The sequence below is a fragment of the Silurus meridionalis genome, chromosome 4, assembly GCF_014805685.1.
Source record: "Silurus meridionalis isolate SWU-2019-XX chromosome 4, ASM1480568v1, whole genome shotgun sequence".
NCBI lineage: Eukaryota > Metazoa > Chordata > Actinopteri > Siluriformes > Siluridae > Silurus > Silurus meridionalis.
Window position 1 is genome coordinate 4,851,600 of NC_060887.1, and position 23,104 is coordinate 4,874,703.

General features: G+C 40.3%; 1 protein-coding gene and 2 non-coding genes across 5 annotated transcripts in view; all 3 read left to right on the forward strand.

Moving 5' to 3' along the window:
• Positions 1-23,104, forward strand: part of LOC124384584 (little elongation complex subunit 1-like) — a 294,671-nt gene that overhangs the window by 25,160 nt on the left and 246,407 nt on the right. The window lies entirely within an intron of this gene.
• Positions 7,695-7,767, forward strand: trnaa-ugc. Its single transcript has one exon. It is a non-coding gene; the product is annotated as a tRNA-Ala (tRNA).
• On the forward strand, positions 8,485-8,557 carry trnav-uac. Its single transcript has one exon. It is a non-coding gene; the product is annotated as a tRNA-Val (tRNA).

Genomic DNA, 23,104 nt, shown 5'->3' on the forward strand with positions numbered 1-23,104 from the left:
ACTATTCTGATTCTATTTCCAGTGTGTTTTATAGAGACCTTCATGATCTGGAGCAGGTTTTGGTCACAGCTGTGTTTGGTCACATGTAATAATTGGTTTAATACTGAGTGATTGATCAGTGTGTATTATTAAAGTCAGCAATGCAAACACCCACATGCACTCAAACATTGGATGCTGAATTTGTTCTGTTTTCTGTAGGAATTAGGATTAGATCCTCTATTATACCAGAACCAGTGTACACTTGCAGCAAGTTTCTGCTCTCAGAAAATGACCTTTAAATAAAAGTGCTTCATTGTTCATTCACCAGTGAGACCAGAACCTTGTTAATAAAAGAACACAGCTGTTCTGTTTATATTATAGGATACAGACAGTGCTTGTTATTTCTCATGGTTTTCTACATGAGAGTGATGTAAAGCTCATGTTTTTGCTTTCTGTATCTCCTCACTCACTTCTACAGGTGGTACTGCACAATGGACGGTCCAAAGGCTTTGGATTTGTCTGATATTCCTCTCTGGATGAAGACACTAATGCCATCAGAGAGTTGAATGGAAAGCTGGTGAGCAGGAGGTCACTGTGTATCACTATGGCTGAGCAGTGGACAGAGAGCAGCCGCCACACCAAGCCCTACCTCCATCCATCCAGGAACATGCAGTGGTTCCATCTACAGCGTAAGTCATACTGTCCTATAATGTCCTACAAAACTACTAAACACACACACTGTGTACCGGTCAAACACACACATTATGTAAAGTAACACATCTCTGTTTTTCACTTTCAGGTCATCGTGCTGTCGTTCTGCTCCACTGAATTCATCATTTTATTTATTTTGCTTTTATTTATTATTTCTTTCTCTTTTTTACAGAAATAGTTTTATTACTGTAAATAAATATGTAAATAACTAACAGTAATGAAGGTGTTTCATTATTGATCATTCATAAAATTCCCTCTTAATACATGAGAACTTTCATTAGAACTGAAAGAGACGGCGCTGTGAAAAGAGAACAGTAATAACAGAGTTGTGTTCGTGAAAACCCTGGAAACAGATCATGTAAATACACTACTCTGACGCTGACACCATTTATTTAATGGATGAATAAAATTGATCTGAAATAAATTCAAATATTTAAGCTGTAATACTGCACTGTATTTAACATAATATTATTATTATTATTATTATTATTATTATTATTATTATATATTGTTATAATTTTAAATGTATTGATAGATTTTATTTTGAAACTTTATATTTTGATGTTTTATTTCAGTTAATAAATTGTTTATTGTATTTCATTTGTGTCGGTTTATGTTCTAATCTCTAATATACACTAAAAGCCTTTATATTTATAAATGTGTATTTAAATCACAGATATTAAAAAATTAATAATATGTAAAAAGATCTAATATCTACCAAAATAATCACTCAGTGTTGATTTAAGATGTTTGGACATTTATTCCAGCTCATAAATCCTATAAAACATGCAGCATTAAACATGAACTTCCAGCAGATGAACATCTCATAATACTGTCTGGAAGTGAGAAATGTACAGGTTGTTTTTACTCCATACACATGAACTTACTTTGATCAGAAACACAATCATACTCCAAATCAATTAATCAATAAAGTCAATAAAAGAATCCCAAACTGCTGTGTGTCTTGTCCTCGCTATTAATGACGTCATTAGAGCTCCACTACTTCTAATGACCTGCTGTGACAGTGAGCTCTAATACACATCACACTGCCACCTACTGGTCATTTATGATTCTGCAACATTCATAGAGTCACTCCGGTCAACTTCCGGTTCTCAACTCGGATTCACTCGCTTTATACACAGTTTACAGCCGTATCTTATTTATGACTGTAATATCGCTCTTCTCTCAGGAACAACAGAAAAGCTGTGAAGACATGATATTTTATCCGCTCTTTACCTCTGTAATGTGCGCATGCGCATAGTGTCAGGTTAAGAGAGACCGGGTTACGTCACAGACGGAGGGCGGGGCATGTGCCTGTGACGTCACAGTAAGGCAACGTCTATAATTGGAAACGCGTCTCTGTTTCTCTCATTTCCGAGATTTTTGCTTGTGAGTAAAGAGGCATAAACATGGAGCTCTTCAGAAGGTTGAGAGAGATTTTTCAAACCAGAAGATCGAAGAAAACTACGCAGATTGCTGAAATGAAGGAGAAGCTGGAACACATGGAGAAAGTAGAGAAAGACTTGGATGCATTTTCTCTTCTAATGTTAGAGAAGATAACAGAAGAGAAAGAAGAGAAAGCCATTCTGCTACAGACGGTGCAAAAGCTGGAGGCTACTTTGGCTTCTGAGCGAAAGCAGCAGGAACAGGACATAACTGAGAGAAGCCAGAGCTGGGCGAGAGAACAAAAACAACTGGAGGAACGTGTTGCTCAGCTTGAGTTTATTTTGGAACAGACCACCATGGAGCTCCAGTCTTCCTTGAAAATCAATGAGGAACTGGAAAAAACTGTAGATTGTGAGAGAGAGAGCTGGACAAGAGAACAAACAAAAGTGGAGAAACATGTTGCTCAGCTTGAGGTCACTTTGGAACAGACCACCATGGAGCTCCAGTCTTCCCTGAAAATCCATGAGGAACTGGAGAAAACTGTAGAATGTGAGAGAGAGAGCTGGAAGAGAGAACACAAACAACTGGAGGAACATGTTGCTCAGCTTGAGCTCACTTTGGAACAGACCACCATGGAGCTCCAGGATACTCAGAATCACTGTGAGAAAGTAAAAAATAGTGCAGAGCAGGAGAGAGATCATTTGATCAGAGAGAAAGAGCGACTGGAGGAATGTGTTGCTCAGTTTGAGCCCACGTTGGATTTTAAAGAAAAACAGGAGGATGAAAGAGAGAAAACTAAACTTGACATAGAGGAGAGGAACAACTTACAGCTTCAGACCAACAGGGGGCTCCAGGATACCCAGAATCTCTGTGAGGAAGAAAAGAAGACTTCAGAGAATAAAACAGATCATTATATGAGGGTCCGAGAGCGATGGAAGGAAAATGTTGCTCAGCTGAGACAAGAAAACATTCAAAAGAAAACGAGAAATAGAAAAAAAAGAAGACGACAAGAGAAAGAGAGAGTCTGAACATGCCTTTTTCCTCTTTCTGTTTCTCTTATGGCTATTTATGATTTATAGTCAATAGTATAAAGCTGAGTGTAAAGCTATTGTATCTTGTAGATCGTCTCGTCTTTTGATCATTTTTTATTTCTGTCTTTTCAAATCTTTTTTTTTATCTTCTTTTAAATCTTGATTTTAATCTTTTACTACAATGAGACACAATAAACACTATTAACAACCATGATTTTTGTCTTCCTTAGTTTATATCCCTCTTGTGGGGCAGGGGGCTGTGGCTCGGGGTCATAATGCTGAGGGGGAGGGAGGTCAGGAGGGAGAGGGAAACTGGTCCTCAGTGCCACATTGTGCAAAACACCACACACCCTGATAATCTTACACACTTTTTCCGGGTGGTATAGAAGTCTTCCACCTGAGACATCCAGGGGATTTGATGTTCTCCTGTATTCCATGCAGTCGGGCATCTCCTCCTCCTGCGCTCCCGTAGTGGAATGTGATGGTGAGACGCCGCTGATTACATATTTAGAGTGAATTTTTATTTAACATTTGAGTTGGATTTTATAAGAAGGTGTTTATGAAACAACTATCACTCAGTACAAACCCAAATAACCTGCAGGATTTCATCTTCATGATCACAACACTTCAAACAAAACATCTACAGTACATACAGGATTCAGGGCCATTTTTCAATATTTATGTTACGGTAATTTTGTATTATTTATATTAGGAGTCTTTAACGACTCTGTGCATATGTTTAAAAAATGACCATGTTACTGGATGTACAATGATACTAATTGTGTTCATGTATTACAAATACTTTATTAGGAACTCATAATGTGTGTGTGTGTGTGTGTGTGTGTGTGTGTGTGTGTGTGTGTGTGTGTGTGTGTGTGTTTGTGTGTGAGTGTGATTATTTGTACAAAGACTTCATTCTCATCACTTTCATTATTTTAGATCAAACATGTGCACTAATACTATCCGGTAAAATACAAAGGAAAAACCACAAAAAACAAAGTGTCCAAATACTTATGACCACCAGGCTGAAATAGTCCACGCAGAAACAAAACAGAGTAAGAACAGGAGCTTTGAGGGTTGGGATTTGGACTGTAGTTTATGTTAACAGTCTGCTACACTGACTCAGGACTACAGTTTGTATCTGATCATCACTTCACCTCAACATCATTTAGCTGTAATAAATGGACATTCGGTGAAACCCAGATGAGGACGGGTTCCCTCTTGAGTCTGGTTCCTCTCAAGGTTTCCTCCTTATGCCGTCTCGGGGAGTTTTTTCTCGCCACAGTCGCCACCGGCTTGTTCATCAGAGATAAACTTACACATAAAGAACATCATATTTCTCATTTCTCAGAGACGCCAAGGTTTTTACTTGTATGTTCCTTTCTTTAATAATGCAGTAATTTCTGTAGCACTCAGCGATTCTCCTCTGTCTTGCACTTCAGACATTTTGCCTCAGTGTGCTCTAGTACTCTAGTAGTGTTTTTAGTCATTTTTATTATTTAAAAAAAAACCTTAAGACCATTTTGCAGGAGACTCGCGAATGATTTTATTCTTCCAAAACCTACACAATCGAGTATTTTAAAGACCGCACCCGTATTCACCAATCAAATCTTACAAATCCAGCAGTGCCGTCATGCAGCATTACACACGGGGGTCACCACAGCATTTATATGTTTACAGTAATTACACTGATCATTAACACTGTGATTCTGGTCGGTATATAAGGAAGTGCTGAATGTGTGATTAGAATCAGCAGTAATGAAGCAGTAATGAGCACAACATCTCTTGTTCTTGAAGGCTGATTTATCAAGAGTAATAAATGTGTCAGAAGAACAGACAGACAAGAGTTGAAGTTGTGGACGGGACAGAGGGTCATGAAGCGCCCATTAAAGAATTACATGCTACTTTTTAGAGAATAATGAGGAATGTGGGCGTTACACATGTGGCTGAAAAGGGTTTATCAAGACTGTGTGTGGACTGTGTTATTGGGAACCTCCATGGAACTGCCTGGATTTATTTTTACTGCATAAAGTCTAATACTTTAACACCACAATCCTGGATTCTGAACTTAGTTTCTTTCTTTATTTGGTATTTTAACTTTGTTATTGGATTTGTTGCTATTGATAATAAATCACAAGATCACAATAATCCCATTACATGTTTATGTGATTTTATTGTATCATGCAGTAATAATGTGCTTGTGCTGTATTACACATTCTTCTTCTTCTTCTTCCTCTTTCGGCTCCTCCCATAAGTCTCCATACCCCTCTGTCCTCTACATCTGCCTCTTTCACCCCAACCATCTGAATGTCTTCCCTCACCACATCCATAAACCTCCTCTTTGGTCTTCCTCTTTTCCTCCCTCCTGGTGGCTCCATCCTCAGCATTCTCCTATTGATATACCCCATGTCCCTCCTCTGCACATGTCCAAACCATCTCAATCTCGCCTCCCTCACCTTGTCACCAAAATGTCCTACATGCGCTGTCCCTCTAATAAACTCATTTCTAAACCTGTTCAACATCATCAATCCCAATGAAAATCTTAACATCTTCAGCTCTGCTACCTCCAGCTCCACCTCCTGTCTTTCAGTAAATGCCACTGTCTCTAATTCATACATCATTTCAGGTCTCACCACAGTCCTATAAACTTTCCCTTTCACTCTCACAGATACTCTTCTATCACAAATCACTCCTGCTATCACTCTTCTCCACCCACTCCACCCTGCCTGTACTTTTTCCTTCACTTCTCTAACACACTCTCCATTACTTTGCACTGTTGACCCCAGGTACCTGAACTCCTCCACCTTCTCCACCTCTTCCCCCTGCAACCGCACCACTTCACTGCTTTCCCTCTCATTCACACACATGTACTCTGTCTTACTCCTACTGATTTTTATTTCTCTTCTCTCCAGCGTATACCTCTCCTGTATACCTCTCCTGTCTCCTGTATGACCTCGTCCTTCAACCTGTCCATCACCACTGCAAACAGGAAAGCTCTTAGGGCCGATCCTCGGTGCAGTCTGACCTTCACCTTAAACCAGTCTGTCGTTTCTACTGCACACTTCACTGCTGTCAGACTGTCCTCATACATGACCTGCACCACCCTCACATACTTCTCTGACACACCAGACTTTCTCATACAATACCACAACTCCTCTCTCCACCCTGTCGTACGCTTTCTCCACAAACTCACAATGCAACTCCTTTCGACTTTATACTTCTCCATCAACATTCTCAAAGCAAATAATGCATCTAAGGTGCTCTTCCTCGGCATGAAACCATACTGCTGCTCACAGATAGTCACCTCTTCTCTCAGCCTGGCTTCCACTATTTCCTATAACTTCATGGTGTGACTGGTAAACTTTATTCCCCTGTAGTTATCCTTTTCTCCTTCCTTAGTGTCCAACTTCTCTTACAGCTTTAACGGTCATCACAGCTCCTTAACTCGCAGGAGGTCCTGGGTTTAACCCCCAGTGTAGCATTCATTGATCTTCATAAAGTGGATAAGATGATCTACTCTAAAAAGCTGGAAAATCAGTTTTGAGCCAACGAGCCTGCTTCAGTGAAGAAAGACCTGAGAGACATTGTGCAGTCATAAAAACCTGGAGCTTAAAATGCTCAAAACAGTGGAGATAATTGTGGATTTTAGGTGAAACCCCCCCTGCTCTTCCCCCACTAACCATCATGAACAGCAGTGGAGTCATTTAGGTTCCTGGGCACCACCATCTCTCAGGGCATGTAGTGGGACAATCACATCGACTCCATTGTTAAAAAGGCTTAACAGAGTATGTACTTCCTTCACCAGCTTAGAAAGTTCAACAGGAGTTGCTTTAATAACTGTCTGGTTCTGCTCAGCTGTAAAATCAGACATCAGAGGACTACAGAGGACAGTTTAGACGTCTGCAATGGTTATCGGTGTCCCCCTGTCCACTTTTCAAGAACTGCATACATCCAGAGTGAGAAAAAATGTTTTGAAAATCGTGTTAGCCACTACACAATGGAACCAGTTAAGGGACCCTAATGGTGGAATTTCTTTCCCTCTAGCAGGATATGGTTACTTTATATTTACTTTCATTGTATTTTTTATTTAAAAATCTTGGCCTCATAGCACAACTCAGCTTTTGTCTCTTTTTCCTAAAGTTTTACGGCTACTTTTTTTGTGTGATGCAGAGGTGATCACGTTATGGTTTAGAAGAAACAAACTCTATTCTATTAATCTCAAACTATTACATATTATTTGTTTTATACATAGTTGCACTGAAAGTCAAACCCAAGACCTCCTGCATGTAAAACAGAAGTGATGAATTACTACATGAAACCTGTTTTTTTGTTTTTTGCATTAAGATGCTGGAGATCTATCACTCGGTGGTCATGAGCCTACTGTGTGTGGTCTTCTGAGGAAGCGGCATTTTACTCAGTAATGTCAGCAGCTGTAATAAACTCATTTGCATGGCTAAAACTATTATTGGGCAAAACCTGGGAACATTTGAGTCAGTGAGTTTTCTAAGTTTAATTAATATATTTCCACTGAGATTTTAAAAGAGATGTTTATCTTTATAACATTGGACATAATCCTTCTCAGCAACAGGTTCCATAGTGTAGTGGTCATCATGTCTGCTTTGCACGCAAAATGTGCTGGGTTCGAACCCCAGTAGAACCATGCACTTGAGTCTGATTCTACTTGTGGAATGCTTTTTGTCCAATGCTGTTAAAAGCACAATGCAGAAAAAGGCTAACCTGGTATTTTTATTTGCAGAATCGTGTTATAATTTGAGGGAATATCTTCGCTTTCTTAACATAACTGGTCACAAAAACATAAACCTCATTCAGGTTCGCCAGCTGCATGGTTCCACTGGGGGTTGAACTCAGGAGCTTCTGCATGTAAAGCAGATGTGATGACTACTACATAATGGAACCACACAGTCAACTAAACAGCATTAATGAGCAGAAATATCAATTCAGGCAAAATGTTTTCCGATTGCAACTATCCAGTTTTGGGAAACTTGTTCCCAGTGTACCCCAGCTTTCTGTTTCCAGTTGACAGGATTACAAGTTACTTTCAAATTCTGTAGTACATGATTAAATCATTAATATGAGGAAGATTAATCCTCATTATTGATCCTCATAGAGTGTCTAAGAGGAGCTACTCTAAAAAGCTGGAAAATCAGTTTTCAGCCAACGACCCTGCTTCAGTGAAGAAAGACCTGAGAGACATGGTGCAGTCATAAAAACCTGGAGCTTAACACGCTCAAAACAGTGGAGATGATTGTGACATTTGAGTCAGTGAATTTTCTAAGTTCAATTAATATTTTTCCAGTTAGATTTTGAGAGATATGTTTCTATTTATGCACATTGGACATCAACCTACTCAGCAGCAGGTTCCATAGTGTAGCGGTCATCACGTCTGCTTTACACGCAGAAGGTCCTGGGTTCGAGCCCCAGTGGAGCCATGCCCTTGAGTCTCTGTTTCTAAATGCTTTTAGTGCATTGCGGTTACAGGGCCCATGCACGCGATGAACATCAGGTGAGGGTTCCGAGATGGTTCCTCCATATGAAGAAGGACATGGGTGAGATGCAACCTCCCTGAACTCATTAAAAACTGGATATGCTGAGAGAGCTTGATGTGGTCCTTCATGGGAAGAAAGTGTGAATAACATTGTAAGAGGGGGACAGACAGGTCGACCTGTTAAGACAGATGTAGTGTCATAGGAGCTTCTGTAGTTGGTCGCGCCCAAAGCGATTCCTGTAGTGAAACTCATTTGATTTTCTGTCAAATTCCTTCTCTTTAAGGAACATCAAACATCACTGAATTTACTAAAGTGGATTTCAGGAAAGTGATTGAATGCTCTCTGTGATGAAGAGACATTAGACATGATTTGAATTGAAAATCTTTATTCATTTAAATAAAAATTTAAATTAGAATTTAATATAAATTAAAGATGGTAAAACAACATGCACACTAAAGTACATGAAACGTTCGTATTTCACCATCTTCCTCTATTCCTGAATCATTTTCCATCTCTTGAAGTTGCTTCAACAGATCCTCGAAGCTGTTGATGTCAAAGTCTGGTACAGAATCCAGGATCTCTGTGCTGTTGTGGGGGTCTTCAGTATGATTCTGGTCTCCAGACTGGTTAAAAAAGTCACAATCCTCATTTAAAATGGAAAAGATGTCGTTGTTGAGCAAAGTGATTTCCTCCTCATCCTCGAGCTGAAGCTCACTGCTTGTACAGTCAGACCCATAGCAGGTGCTGTAAACAGAAGTGCACAATTTTAGCTGCATATTAAAGTAAATGAGTGGCGATTATGGCGATTATTTAAGATGCAGATTAAAACTTCATTTGCATGTCATTCTTCTGAAACTGTTCCAATGCAGTTTACTAACTCACTTGGTCTGGCAGAAAGTCGACTCAGAAACAGAAGGGAAAAGAGGAGGATTAAAGCAGATGTCTTTAGGAGACAGCAGTTCTTGGTGGCTAAGGCCGGGGAACTGATCACTAACTTCAGGCACGAGGTCATGGACTGGTACTTCTTCTGGCATGTTCATGACTATGTGGTGGTTTGGTTGATGATCAGGTCTCCTCTGTGAGTCACTACTCTGCAAACTGCCTTTTCTCCTTCCCTTCTTTGGAAGCGGTTTATAAACCCAATCTACATGATAGAAAAGAAGAATTTAAAGAGTAAGAAGCAACATAAAAACAATAAAAGTGTCAGAATTGATGTGTTTTTGTTATTTTGCCATTTGTCTATAAAGAAAGTTCACCTACCAGGAAACAACTGTTCGTGTTCCTGTTTAAGCCTCCATGATTCAGTGTAGTAGGGTTTCTTCTGTTCTTCACTCAGTTTGTTCCACGCGATCCCAAGCTGCATGCTGATCTCTGCAGAGCTGCTATTTGGATTGGCCTTGGAAAAGATGGGCCTCTGTTTCCTCGCCCAAACCATGTAGGCATTCATTGGCCTTCTGATGTTGCCTTTTTTATCTCTGCACTTGGCAACGTTAAATTTATCTACAAAATACAAAACAAACTTTAAGTTAAACAGAAATCATTATAAACTTCTAGTTAAAACAGTGAACAGAACAGAGTCATGCAAAACTGCACCAGTCTTAAACACACACAATGTTGTAGTACAAATATTTTATAAGTGCTGCATTACTCAGTCAGTACAAAATCATTTTATATTTCCTGCATGACAGATTGATATTTAATGTGGTTTTAGGAACTAAATGATAACTATATTTCATTGTCTCTGTACTTGTTCTCTGTACAATGACAATAAAGTTGAATAAAGTTGACAGCAGGAGAAGCAGCTGTAGCTGTTACCCGTCTTATTATCTGTCATTATTTCTCCTTCTTTCTTCTGAAAGTCGCTCTTTCTGGCTGAAAAATCTTTCTTGGCGTCTTGGAGAGCGGATTGTTCAAAACATTGACGCTTATCACTAAAAACAATTAAAAACATTTCAGCTGTTTGTTTGCGCTTCATTGCTGTGGTCAGTAAATGTTTGTGTTGAACTGCAGCACAACAAAGTTGTCATGACAATAAAAGCGAGTCCAGGGCGCTATCAGAGATACCGACGTCACAAAAGAGGCGGGGCTTCAATGATTCAAATGCAGACGCGGAAGCTGAAAACGGGTGGTGTTAAGACAAGCGAAGTGGTGTGTGATTGTAAACCCTACAGGAGTTCCTATAGCGCTCCTCTGTTTAGACACAGTAGGGTATTAAAATATTTAGAATTATATTATTTAATAGAAAACATGTGTTTGCAGTTTGGAATGTGATTTTGATAAAAATTGTGGGGTTTAATTTGAGGTGTAATTAGTTTGTACTGCATGTGGTGACCTGTTGTTGTTATACTTAAAGTGACCATTAGGGGGAGTAGAAGTGCATTGAAAATAGAGAATGAGAGAACACGTGATTAGCGCGTGTCAGATGTGTGTTATGAGCTATTAGAAAAGAAATCATTCATTCATGCTACCTGGCCTCGCTTCCTTCTGTTTCCTGACAACACTGCACTTTTAACAGACTTTATTTCATTTTCCTTAGATTATTCATTATACTTACCTTCTCTGAACACAAACAGATTTTGTACTTAAACACATGGTAGTATTTATAGTCTCTGTTCATCCTTCAATTATAATCATCTACTTATTAAGACATTTGTAAGCAAGAAATTATCATAAGAATAAAATAATCTGGTAAATTAATCACAAGGTAAATTAACTGTAATACATATTTTTATTGAATACAATCAGGTCCAAAAATGTATTTAAAAAAGAAAAAACATTAATGAAAGATGTGATTGATTTTGATCTGCTGCCAGTCTTTTTACAAGCACTTAGTGTTTTCTCAACTGGTCCACGACTACACCATAATATGTATGGGATTTTTATATTGATATTAAAATAAGAAACCAAACTCCTATAAAATCATCTCAGCAGTAATAAAATCAAGATTTGGTGATTTCTGTAAAAAGCTTGGTGTGGAATGGACGTCTCTGTTCACCTGTGTACAGCAGCACATGGGGAGGACAACAAATAATGACAAGAAACAAAAAAGTGACAAACTTCATTTGGATTTGACTTTTCCTTCATCACCCTTATAGCTGACATGCCATCATTATACACACACAATGAATGTAACACTGATTTGAGGTGATCCATGAAAAAAAAACACTTTCTATTAGTCAGTTCTATAAATGTTAGTTTTAAGACTAACGAGGCATAAAAACAATTCAAATGTTTACACGTGAGATTCAGTAACACCACTTCCACAAATACAAAGTGCCCTAGTGTAACATTTGATCAGTTATCAGCAAAAACAACTTCCTCCTTTCTGCTAAATCTTGATATTCAAATCCTTGTTTAGTCAATTATTCCCTGGTTCTCCTACAGCTGATGTTCTACTGTATACACAACACATCATCTACAGGAATCTTTGATATCCCCAGTCCTGAGGTGAGATACTGAAGAGGAACGAGTGAGAAGAGACTTTAAACTGTTGCTCAGAGACGAGTCCATAACATCTTCTCTTCATCTTCTTCCTCTTGATCTCTTCATCTTTTTCCTTCTCCTCCTGATCCCCTGGTGTTGGACAGAAATCCCTCTGTAACCTATAACATAAAGCTGTTCAAACACTATGTGCTCTGTATTCATCTCTATGTGAGGCTCATGACTGGTAGGAGACGAGCTGCTTGGAGGAGACTGAGTCCTCACAGGGGACAAGCTGCTTGGAGGAGACTGGGTCCTCACAGGGGACGAGCTGTTCGGAGGAGACTGAGTCCTCACAGGGGACGAGCTGCTTTGAAGAGACCGAGTCCTCACAGGGGACAAGCTGCTTGGAGGAGACCGAGTCCTCACAGGGGACAAGCTGCTTTGAAGAGACCGAGTCCTCACAGGGGACAAGCTGCTTGGAGGAGACTGAGTCCTCACAGGGGACAAGCTGCTTGGAGGAGACCGAGTCCTCACAGGGGCCGAGCTGCTTGGAGGAGACTGTATAATAATAATTTGAATAATATCAAATATATAATATAAAATATTTCATATAATAAAAATCAAAAGTAATATTTCAGAGTTGAATCCCAGTGAAAACGCGACTGATCCGAAGCTGCTGCTTTTCAGCTGATACACACTGTGTGGTCAAAAGTATTTGGACACTTGTCTTTTCCAGCCAGATGTGGTTCATAAATTCACATAGTTCACATGCACTTAAATGCACCATACAGCCAATTAACATGCAAACTGTGAAACACTTCATATAAACAGAATGTAGAATCACTGAAAGCATTTTAAATGGGATTTAAATACCGCTACAGAGTTAAGCAGGAGCTTTTCTGTAGCTATTATTGCTTCAATGTTCATGCCACAGGACCAAATATCAGTTGATTTTATCTTTCCATAATGAGCTGGAATAAATCATAAATGCTGTGGTGCCAATGGAAGATTAAGGAGAGAAAATCTCCAGGGACCATGATGATTTCTTGGCCCATGATGATGACTGGCTAATAAGCTGATTTAGATTCCTACAGCTGTGCTCCTGGATCTATGTGCTGAATTGGGTCCAGTACTACAGAGGGAACACACCAGAACCATGCCATCCCCGTCCAAATACAGGTCCTCACCACTCTGGGGTTAATGACAACAGGTTGTTTTAGTGGGAAATGGCAGACAGGGAAATACTTTATATAAATATTATATATAATTAACTTTTTCACAAAGACCTTTTTTAGATATAATATAATTCTATTAAATCTCATGCTATAGGTCTGGTATCTGCCCCTGAGTGTCATAATGCCTGTCATTTTGGATGTTATTATTAAGGTGGGTAGTCGATACATCAGGTTTCCCTTCACTGTGGCACACTGACCTGCTTCAGCACATGATTCCTTTATCCTGACACATAGCAGTGTAGGGAACAGACTACAGACAGCTGCAGGACGTGATGACTGGCTTCTTGGTGACTTTAACAACATGTAGAAATTGTAAACATTGTCCTGATGTAGTCTATAATATGACAGGTGACAGAGGCTTCACCCCTTTACATGCTCCTCACCTCCTGAAATGCAGATGTGGAGCTCTGGATGTCTCAGGTGGAAGACTTCTATACCACCCGGAAAAAGTGTACAAGATTATCAGGGTGTGTGGTGTTTTGCACAATGTGGCACTGAGGACCAGTTTCCCTCTCCCTCCTGACCTCCCTCCCCCTCAGCATTATGACCCCGAGCCACAGCCCCCTGCCCCACAAGAGAGATATAAACAAGATGCAAGAATCCATGAGGAGGTCATACGCCGTTTGTAAGGAAGACAAAAATCATGGTTTAACTTCATCTTTTAATAATTGTGCAATTTTACTTTTGTCACATTTTCCCAAAAGTTTATCATGTGGATTTTAATTATTTAGTTTAAAAGCATCCTCCAGTTGAGAAACACTGATTTAGAATCAGGATTTAAATGATGTTGAACACTTCAATAAACAAGTGATTTCATATTTTAGATTTTTATTGATTTTATTAATTATTATTGGACATGGAGAGGTTTAGCTTTCAGTTCCTGTCCTTGATGTCCAGACTCACTTGCCTTTTTTCTCTCTTTTTCTTTTTTTACTGGAATGGTTAATAGTCGTCTGATCCAGTGCGGCAGGGGAACAGTCTGTTCCGATTGTGTGACATTTGCGACAAAGGATAGGACGACAATTCCAATCACGATGTTTCGCTGGTTCAGTTGTCCATAGAACATAGCCACAGAAGGTGATGGTGTAGTACGTTACAAAGGTGCTTTGCATGACGAATTCCGTAAAGAGAAATCCGTGAGTTCTCGGAGCAACCAGCGAGCGGGCAGGAACTCCAAACGATTGGACAAGGGTAATAGCCCTCGCACATGATAGATACAGGTGATCAGCTGAAGTCCTGCAGGAAGATCATAGACAGAGTTCTGGATGGAATCTAGCCACATTCCATCTGGGGAGAACATGTCAGCGTGGTGCAGAATGTCCATCACCGGTCTGAACCGGTCCACATCAGTTTCCCAAACGAATTCGTCCTTTTTTGGAGGAAACCTGAACCATTTACGGGGTAAATTATGGCACCGTTTACCTAAAGGACAGGTGGGCTGCTCCAGGCACCACAGGCAGTGCTTTTGAAGAACAAGGAAAAAACAAGCATCGCAGGTATCTCTAAAGTTGACAAATTTGAAGCGATACCCCTCAGCACATGCTTCGATGTACAAACACGTGCGTTGATGCAGGCGCATACCTTGCAGAAGTCACCTTTGTTCACCAGCTGCCATGTTCCTGCACACAGAATAAAATACACACAACAACAACATGATTTATATACGATATAATCAAAGGATCAGAATTGAAGTGTAGAAAGAGTTTAGTGCATTTAGTTATAAGAAAACGTTTGTTACAGTCATTTTTTCTCATTGACTAGGGCCATAATCCCTCCATCCAAATCCACATAGATGTTTTGATCCATATCTGTGGAGATGTTTTCTGTAGAAGACTCTTCACCTGTAATTTTATACACTGGGAGCTGTACGTATTGTCTAAACAATGACAAGGAATTCCACAACAGATAAAACATGCCACGGCTGCAAGGATTATTAAAATTGTAGTCCCAGTCTGACCCTATTCTACTCTATTTATTAGTATATTATGTTCATTTTACTTGGAGTAAACAGGTTACATGAGTTTGATTTAAATATGGGCTAAATAGGTTAAATTAAGCTACTTCATTGTATCTAATAGATTCTATACTAATTAAAAAATACATATGATGGATTTATATGAAAAAACTAAACCATAAAAGCTGATCTTAGCTAGCTAATGTCACTAAATAATGACTTTTTACTTTTCATGTCTTCTACTAAATTGTCAGGAATCCCCCTGCCACGCCCCCTTTGGTGCTTCAGGGAACGCCCTGCTCCTTCTCTCATGTGCCCCGCCCACAAGGAGCTCCTCGCATCGGGCTTCATTGAGAACACCTGAGGCATATTCACTCACTCATCACACCGCCGATATAAACCCCACATTCCCCCACACTCCGGCTCCTTTATTGCATGTTCCTGTGTGTTCATATTGCCTTATGTGCGCGTGCATGCGTTTCCCGCTACGTGCAGTTCGACCCGGACTCTCGCGCTCTCGCTCCGCGTGCACTCTTTCCAGGCGCACCGTGGATATTACTTTCCTTTTTCCCGGATTCCCTCATTCGGATTATTCCTCAGACTCTGGACTATTGTGGGCCACTGGAATAATCCTTTCACAGCAAGTATTTGTGTTTTGTCTTCGCCCTTTTGTTTAAATAAAACTTTATTTGCTGTTACTTTGGCTTCCGCCTCCGTTTCCCGCATGACATAAATAATGTACAATATTCTACCATAATTATTTAACCCAGCCATTATGGATGCACAAGCCAGTGCACTCTTAGTGCCGGTCCCAAGCCCGGGTAAATGGGGAGGGTTGCGTTAGGAAGGGCATCCAGCGTAAAACATGTGCCAAATCAAATATGCGGATCACAAATGAAAATTTTATACCGGATCGGTCGAGGCCCGGGTTAACAACGACCGCCACAGGTATCGTTAGCCGACAGGGTACCGGTGGAAATTGGGCTACTGTTGGCCGAAGGAGGAGGAGGAGGAGAGGAGGAAGACGTCTACAGAGACGGCAGGGAAAGGAGCAGTGTAGGAGAGTGGAGGTTCGGGTTGGTACTTTAAATGTTGGTACTATGAGGGTTAAAGGGAGAGATGTAGCTGATATGATGGAGAGGAGAAAGGTAGATATGCTGTGTGTTCAGGAGACCAAGTGGAAAGGGAGTAAGGCCAGGAACATTGGAGGTGGATTTAAACTGTTTTATCATGGTGTGGATGGAAAGAGAAATGGTGTAGGGGTGATTCTGAAGGAAGAGTACAGTAAGAGTGTAGTGGAGGTGAAGAGAGTTTCTGATACGGTGATGATTGTGAAGATGGAAGTTGAAGGGATGATGATAAATGTCATCAGTGCTTATGCTCCACAAGTTGGCTGTGAGATGGAGGAGAAGGAAAAATTCTGGAGTGAATTAGATGAAGTGGTAGATGGTGTACCTAGGAAAGAACGATTGGTGATTGGGGCAGACTTTAATGGGCATGTAGGTGAAGGGAACAGAGGTGATGAGGAGGTAATGGGTAGGTATGGTTTTAAGGAGAGGAATGTGGAAGGGCAGATGGTGGTAGATTTTGCTAAAAGGATGGAAATGGCAGTGGTGAACACTTATTTTAAGAAGAAGGAGGATCATAGGGTGACGTATAAGAGTGGAGGAAGGTGCACACAGGTGGACTATGTGCTATGCAGGAGATGCAACCTGAAGGAGATTGCAGACTGTAAGGTGTTGGCAGGGGACAGTGTAGCTAGACAGCATCGGATGGTGGTCTGTAGGATGGTTTTGGAGGTGAAGAAGAAGAGGAGGAGAGTGAGGACTGAACGAAGAATAAGATGGTGGAAACTGAAGGAGGAAGAGTGTAGTGTAAGGTTCAGGAAGAGGTCAGACAGGGGCTCGGTGGTGTTGAAGAGGTGTTGGATGATTGGGCAACTACTGCAGGAGTGATGAGGGAGGCAGCTAGAAAAGTACTTGGTGTGACATCTGGAAATAGAAAGCAAGACAAGGAGACGTGGTGGTGGAATGAGGAAGTGCAGGAGAGCATAAGGAGAAAGAGGTTGGCAAAACAGAAGTGGGATAGACAGAGTGATGAGAAAAGTAGGCAGGATTACAAGGAGATGCGGCAGCAGGTAAAGAGGGATGTGGCGAAAGCCAAGGAAAAGGCATATGAGGAGCTGTATGAGAGATTGGACACTAAGGAAAGAGAAAAGGATTTATACCGATTGGCCAGGCAGAGGGACCGAGCTGGGAAGGATGTACTTCAAGTTAGAGCAGTAAAGGATGTAGAGGAAATGTGTTGACTAGTGAGGAGAGTGTGTTGAGAAGGTGGAGGGAGTATTTTGAGCAGCTGATGAATGAGGAAAATCAGAGAGAGAAGGTTGGACGATGTGGAGATGGTGAAGCAGGATGTAGATAGGATTAGTAAGGAGGAAGTGAGAGCAGCGATTAAGAGGATGAAGAGTGGAAAGTCGGTTGGACCAGATGACATACCGGTAGAAGCGTGGAGATGTTTAGGAGAGATGGCAGTGGAGTTTTTGACCAGGTTGTTTAACAGGATTTTGGAAGGTGAGAAGATGCCTGAGGAATGGAGAAGAAGTGTGCTGGTACCGATCTTTAAGCATAAAGGAGATGTGCAGTCTTGCAGTAACTACAGGGGAATTAAGTTGATCAGTCACACCATGAAGTTATGGGAAAGAGTAGTGGAAGCCAGGCTGAGAGAAGAGGTGACCATCTGTGAGCAACAGTATGGTTTCATGCCGAGGAAGAGCACCACAGATGCCTTATTTTCTTTGAGGATGTTGATGGAGAAGTATAGAGAAGGACAGAAGGAATTGCATTGTGTATTTGTGGATTTAGAGAAAGCGTACGACAGAGTGCCAAGAGAGGAGTTATGGTATTGTATGAGGAAGTCAGGTGTGTCAGAGAAGTATGTGAGGGTGGTGCAGGACATGTATGAGGACAGTGTGATGGCGGTGAAGTGTGCAGTTGGTACGACAGACTGGTTCAGGGTGAAGGTTGGACTGCATCAAGGATCGCCCTGAGCCCTTTCCTGTTTGCAGTGGTGATGGACAGGTTGACGGACGAGGTCAGACAGGAGTCTCCCTGGACTATGATGTTTGCGGATGATATTGTGATTTGTGGTGAGAGTAGGGAGCAGGTTGAGAAGAGCCTGGAGAGGTGGACATATGCGTTGGAGAGAAGGGGAATGAGAGTCAGTAGGAGTAAGACAGAGTACATGTGTGTGAATGAGAGGGAGGGCAGTGGAGTGATGCGGTTGCAGGGAGAAGAGGTGGAAAAGGTGGAGGAGTTCAGGTACCTGGGGTCAACAGTGCAAAGTAATGGAGAGTGTGTTAGAGAAGTAAAGAAAAGAGTGCAGGCAGGGTGGAGTGGGTGGAGAAGAGTGACAGGAGTGATTTGTGGTAGAGGGGTATCTGCAAGAATGAAAGGGAAAGTTTATAGGAGTGTCTAGGTGTGAGACTGAGAGTTGAGGATGTGAGCTGTGTGAAGCTGGAGATCAATAGTCTGTTAAGGGGTGGGAAGAGGGGAAAAGAAGGGGAAGAAGGGAATAGAGGAAAAAGAAAGAGGAAATGGATAGACGATGGACATTTGTTATGGTTTTTGGCAGATCAATGTATATAAATCCCCCAATAGTGCACAAAAATACTGATGATGTGAATGAAAATACATCACTTGTCACTCATGTTAATTAATATCTGTATGATTTGACTAATTTTTCCTATAAAGGGGCATAAAATGGATGTATATTTATTTTCTTAATGTACTTATTTAACCTTTACCATTTTTAACAAAAGTTTATTATATAGCACATGTTTTGTATTTGTTTATTTACATTCTACATAATAATAATAATAATAATAATAATAATGATAATAATAATAATGATGATAATGGGTTCTGCAGGTTCACAGAATAATTCATGAGTCACTGTTTTATGAATGATAAAACATTTTATTTTTAATTACTGAAAATGCTACAAAAATATCAAATGATAAATTATAATAGATGCAAACACACAAAATACAAATATTACAAAACTATGTATATATTAATAAAGGTTATTTAACAATAGATATAATCAAATACAATGATTAAAACAACAACCTAATCATAAATAACTATAGATTATAATAGTAGTAAATCCACACAAATAAACAGTAAAATGAGTCGCTCAAAACACCAGCAAGAAATAATTAAAGGAGCAGAACTGGAAGAAACAGCAGGACTGGATGCAGATGAAGGACCGGATACGGATGAATATGTTTAATCCACAATCATCTCTGTACACTAGTGAGAGTCTGAAGGCAGAAGTGAAGTGAAATGAAGATCTATAAATATAACACACTTTAACACACTTGAGCAAAAACCAAAGTCTTTTACACTGATCTCAGTGCTTCCACTATTTGATCACTGGATGAGAAATAGGAATAGATAAAGCAGATATTGTTCTATATGATTAGGGATTTAAACTGTAGCAGCGGTGCGCGAGTGGAGGTGGAGCCGGACGGCACGAGCGGTAAGAAACACCTGCAGCTGATGAGACTACTCAGAGCTATGTTTCAGTATGGTGACGCTAATAAAGAGGAGAGACACGAGAACAAAAGGGGGACGCAAATAAAAGTTGTGCCGGTGTGTGAGGAAACTCTGGCGGGCGCTAAAGTGAGAAAGCGTGAGGGAGGGACCACCGGCGAACATCAAGAGGGAAAGGCGTCCCGAACCACGAGTGTGTGGGTGAACCCTGGTGTGAGCACTGGAAAGGAAAACGCCAGGGTGAAAACGAAAGGAAAATAAAGAAGCTCTGCTTGGTGAACTTTTGCCTGTCTGTCTTTCTTCCAGTGCATTTTGTTACATAAACATCACTTTATTGAGATTTTGTAAATAAATATTGCAACAATTATTTCTGCATCCCACAGCAGAGGACATTTAAAGCACATGAGTGTGGTCACAAATATAGTTGTGCAGGTCCACAGTGACGTGACATGAAAGAGATGATCACCTGAAAGTCTGACATGAACACTTTAGGAGGGTGGAATCCACAAAGATGTTTCTGTGGTCCACCGAAAAGTTTCGACTGGTCGTGGACCTGCACTGGACATTTCTCACTCTGTACAAATAAAGACCTTTAGGTTATGGTACCTGTGTTTAATCATGTTCTCATACACATTTTTTGTCTGCACATACCTTATAAAACACAGGTGTGTTTCCAGCTTCAGAGCCAAACCCCAGTGCCGCAGACGAGACGTCCACTCATCGTCCTCTACCGCCGCAGACGAGACGTCCACTCATCGTCCTCTACCGCCGCAGACGAGACGTACACTCATCGTCCTCTACCGCCGCAGGCAGACGTACACTCATCGTCCTCTACCGCCGCAGACGAGACGTACACTCATCGTCCTCTACCGCCGCAGACGAGACGTACACTCATCGTCCTCTACCGCTGCAGACGAGACATCCACTCGTCGTCCTCTAAAGCCTTGTGTGACAAACACAAACAAACAAACAAACAAACACAGTAGCGTAATGCATGTACAACAGTTTCTTTAAAGATCTATGAATCTGCTGCTGTTGTTTGTAATATTGTACATCATAATAGACGACAGCATGAAAGTGATGCAACATACTGCACTGATGAGCTCAGGAAAAAACACATTAATGTAAATGTAATGCACGTATGAGAATTTAGTTTTTAAGATACATGAATCTGTTGTTGTTTATGTCGTTAACGTAACATATAATAAGAGATAGTAGCTTGAAAAGTGATGCAATGTACCACTACCATGCGCAAAAATACATGAATACACAATATCATACACAAAAAAGTTCTTTCTAATGATCTGTTCTTTATGTTAATGCAGTTGATTGTAAAAGACAGTAACACATGAAGTGCTGCAGTATATTAGTACATCATGATCACCAAAGATCAGAACAACAACCAGAACAACACCATAATAGACAATAAAATACAGGAAAATATGCACAAGTCTATTGTGGTTCATGTGGGTGGTCATGTAGTAAATTTTACCTGAGTTTTCTCAAAGTCTAATTCCAGAAAATATACGTGCCGTGGACTACAGTTGAACTCCTGGAGAATAAAAGATGGACAAACTCGTGCCCAGTGTTGTGCTGGTTACTAAGAAATAGTGACTAGTTACAGTTACTAGTTACTTCATTCATAAAGTAACTCAATTACTTTGTTGATTATTTACACCAAAAAGTAATGCGTTACTGTTAAAAGTAACTTTTTAGTTACTTTTTTAAAGAACCTTCTTTAATGTTCCCATTAATGCCCTTTTATGTGTTATGATCTACAAACACAAAACTGACTTAAACACAAAGTCATTTTTAAACACTGTTTTATTAAAGTCAGAGCAGCACAAACTGAATATATCACAAGCATTTCTGAAATAAATAACAAAACAAGCTGAATAATATATTCACAATCAAACACTAAAGTGGCTTCTGCATCATAAAAGCTGTTGTGTTGAGCTCTTAAAAATGTTCCTTTCACAGCTGAAGTATGAAAACTATCAACAATGTAGAACAGAACACCGGGTTAGCTTCTAGCTTCTAGCTCCTCAGGCATGGAGTTTCTGGAGGTGTTGCTATCGCAGTAGATACGAGCTTCGAACCAGAAAGACACAGCTTATATTAGACTAAAAAGTTTTTGTCTTTATACTCAACTAAAGTGAAATATTGATCATATTTCCACTTTGAGAAACTCGTCTTGCTCTCGCCTCGACTCGCCATTACTGCTGCACAGACCTGAATAAACGGAGACACGCCCACAGTGCGTCTTCTTCGTGTTTACAGTGGTTCATCCTCCAATCCTACAATGTGTCTCTGCTGTAAACAGGTCAGACTGTAGTCTACACTTCAGCCCAAATTCATTCATTTTATAAAAGTTACCATACGGTAACAGTAACGGAGTTACTTTATACATACAGTGTTGGGCGGTAACGCGTTACTTTTGACAGTAACTAATACTGTAACGCGTTACCGCCCAACACTGTATGTATGTATATATATATATTTTTTTATATGTGTGTGTGTGTGTGTGTGTGTATGTGTGTGTGAGTGAGACAGTGAGGAGTGTGACTTCTGAAGACAGAAGTCTGTCCTGAAGGTGTATCAGAACTTCACTGAACTGTACACTCACCTGATACACACACACACACACACACACACACACACACACACACACACACACACACACACACACATTTAAATGGCTATCTCTCTAATCACACTTAATTCCTCCAGGATTAATTACAGGTTGGTGACCTCTAACCTCTCGTGTGGTGCTGATGTTCCTCCTCAGAAGTCCGTCTGCTGTCTGAAGTCTCAGCTCCACCCTCTTCAGGTCATCAGACTTCATCAGGGCTGTCAATTAAACACAACCTATGTTTATCTACACTTATGATACCAGGACGAGAAAAACCCCTCTGAAGATGTTCTTCTTAATGACTGAAATCCGTATCAGAGCTCTTTTATAGAAATATATATATGACTGTATAATGCTGCTGCCATTAGGACATTATTTCACATCACATGAATCTGCTGCACTTGTGAGTGGATTTGATTTGGACTTTTCTGATAAGCGTCTCTAATAGATCAGTGTAATTATTATAATATTAACGCTTAGTGGCGTCTCACCGTCAGACAGTCTCTGTCTCTCTGAGAGACGAGAGAGACTACAATTATCTCATACATACAACTGAGCATATCATTTAAACTCACACCTAGAGGTCGACTGATACACGATGACCAATATATGTTGCTGATTTCTTTTGTCTGATATGTTTGTCCAAATAAAATCTCTACAAATTTAAACCTATTTTGTAATGACACTGAA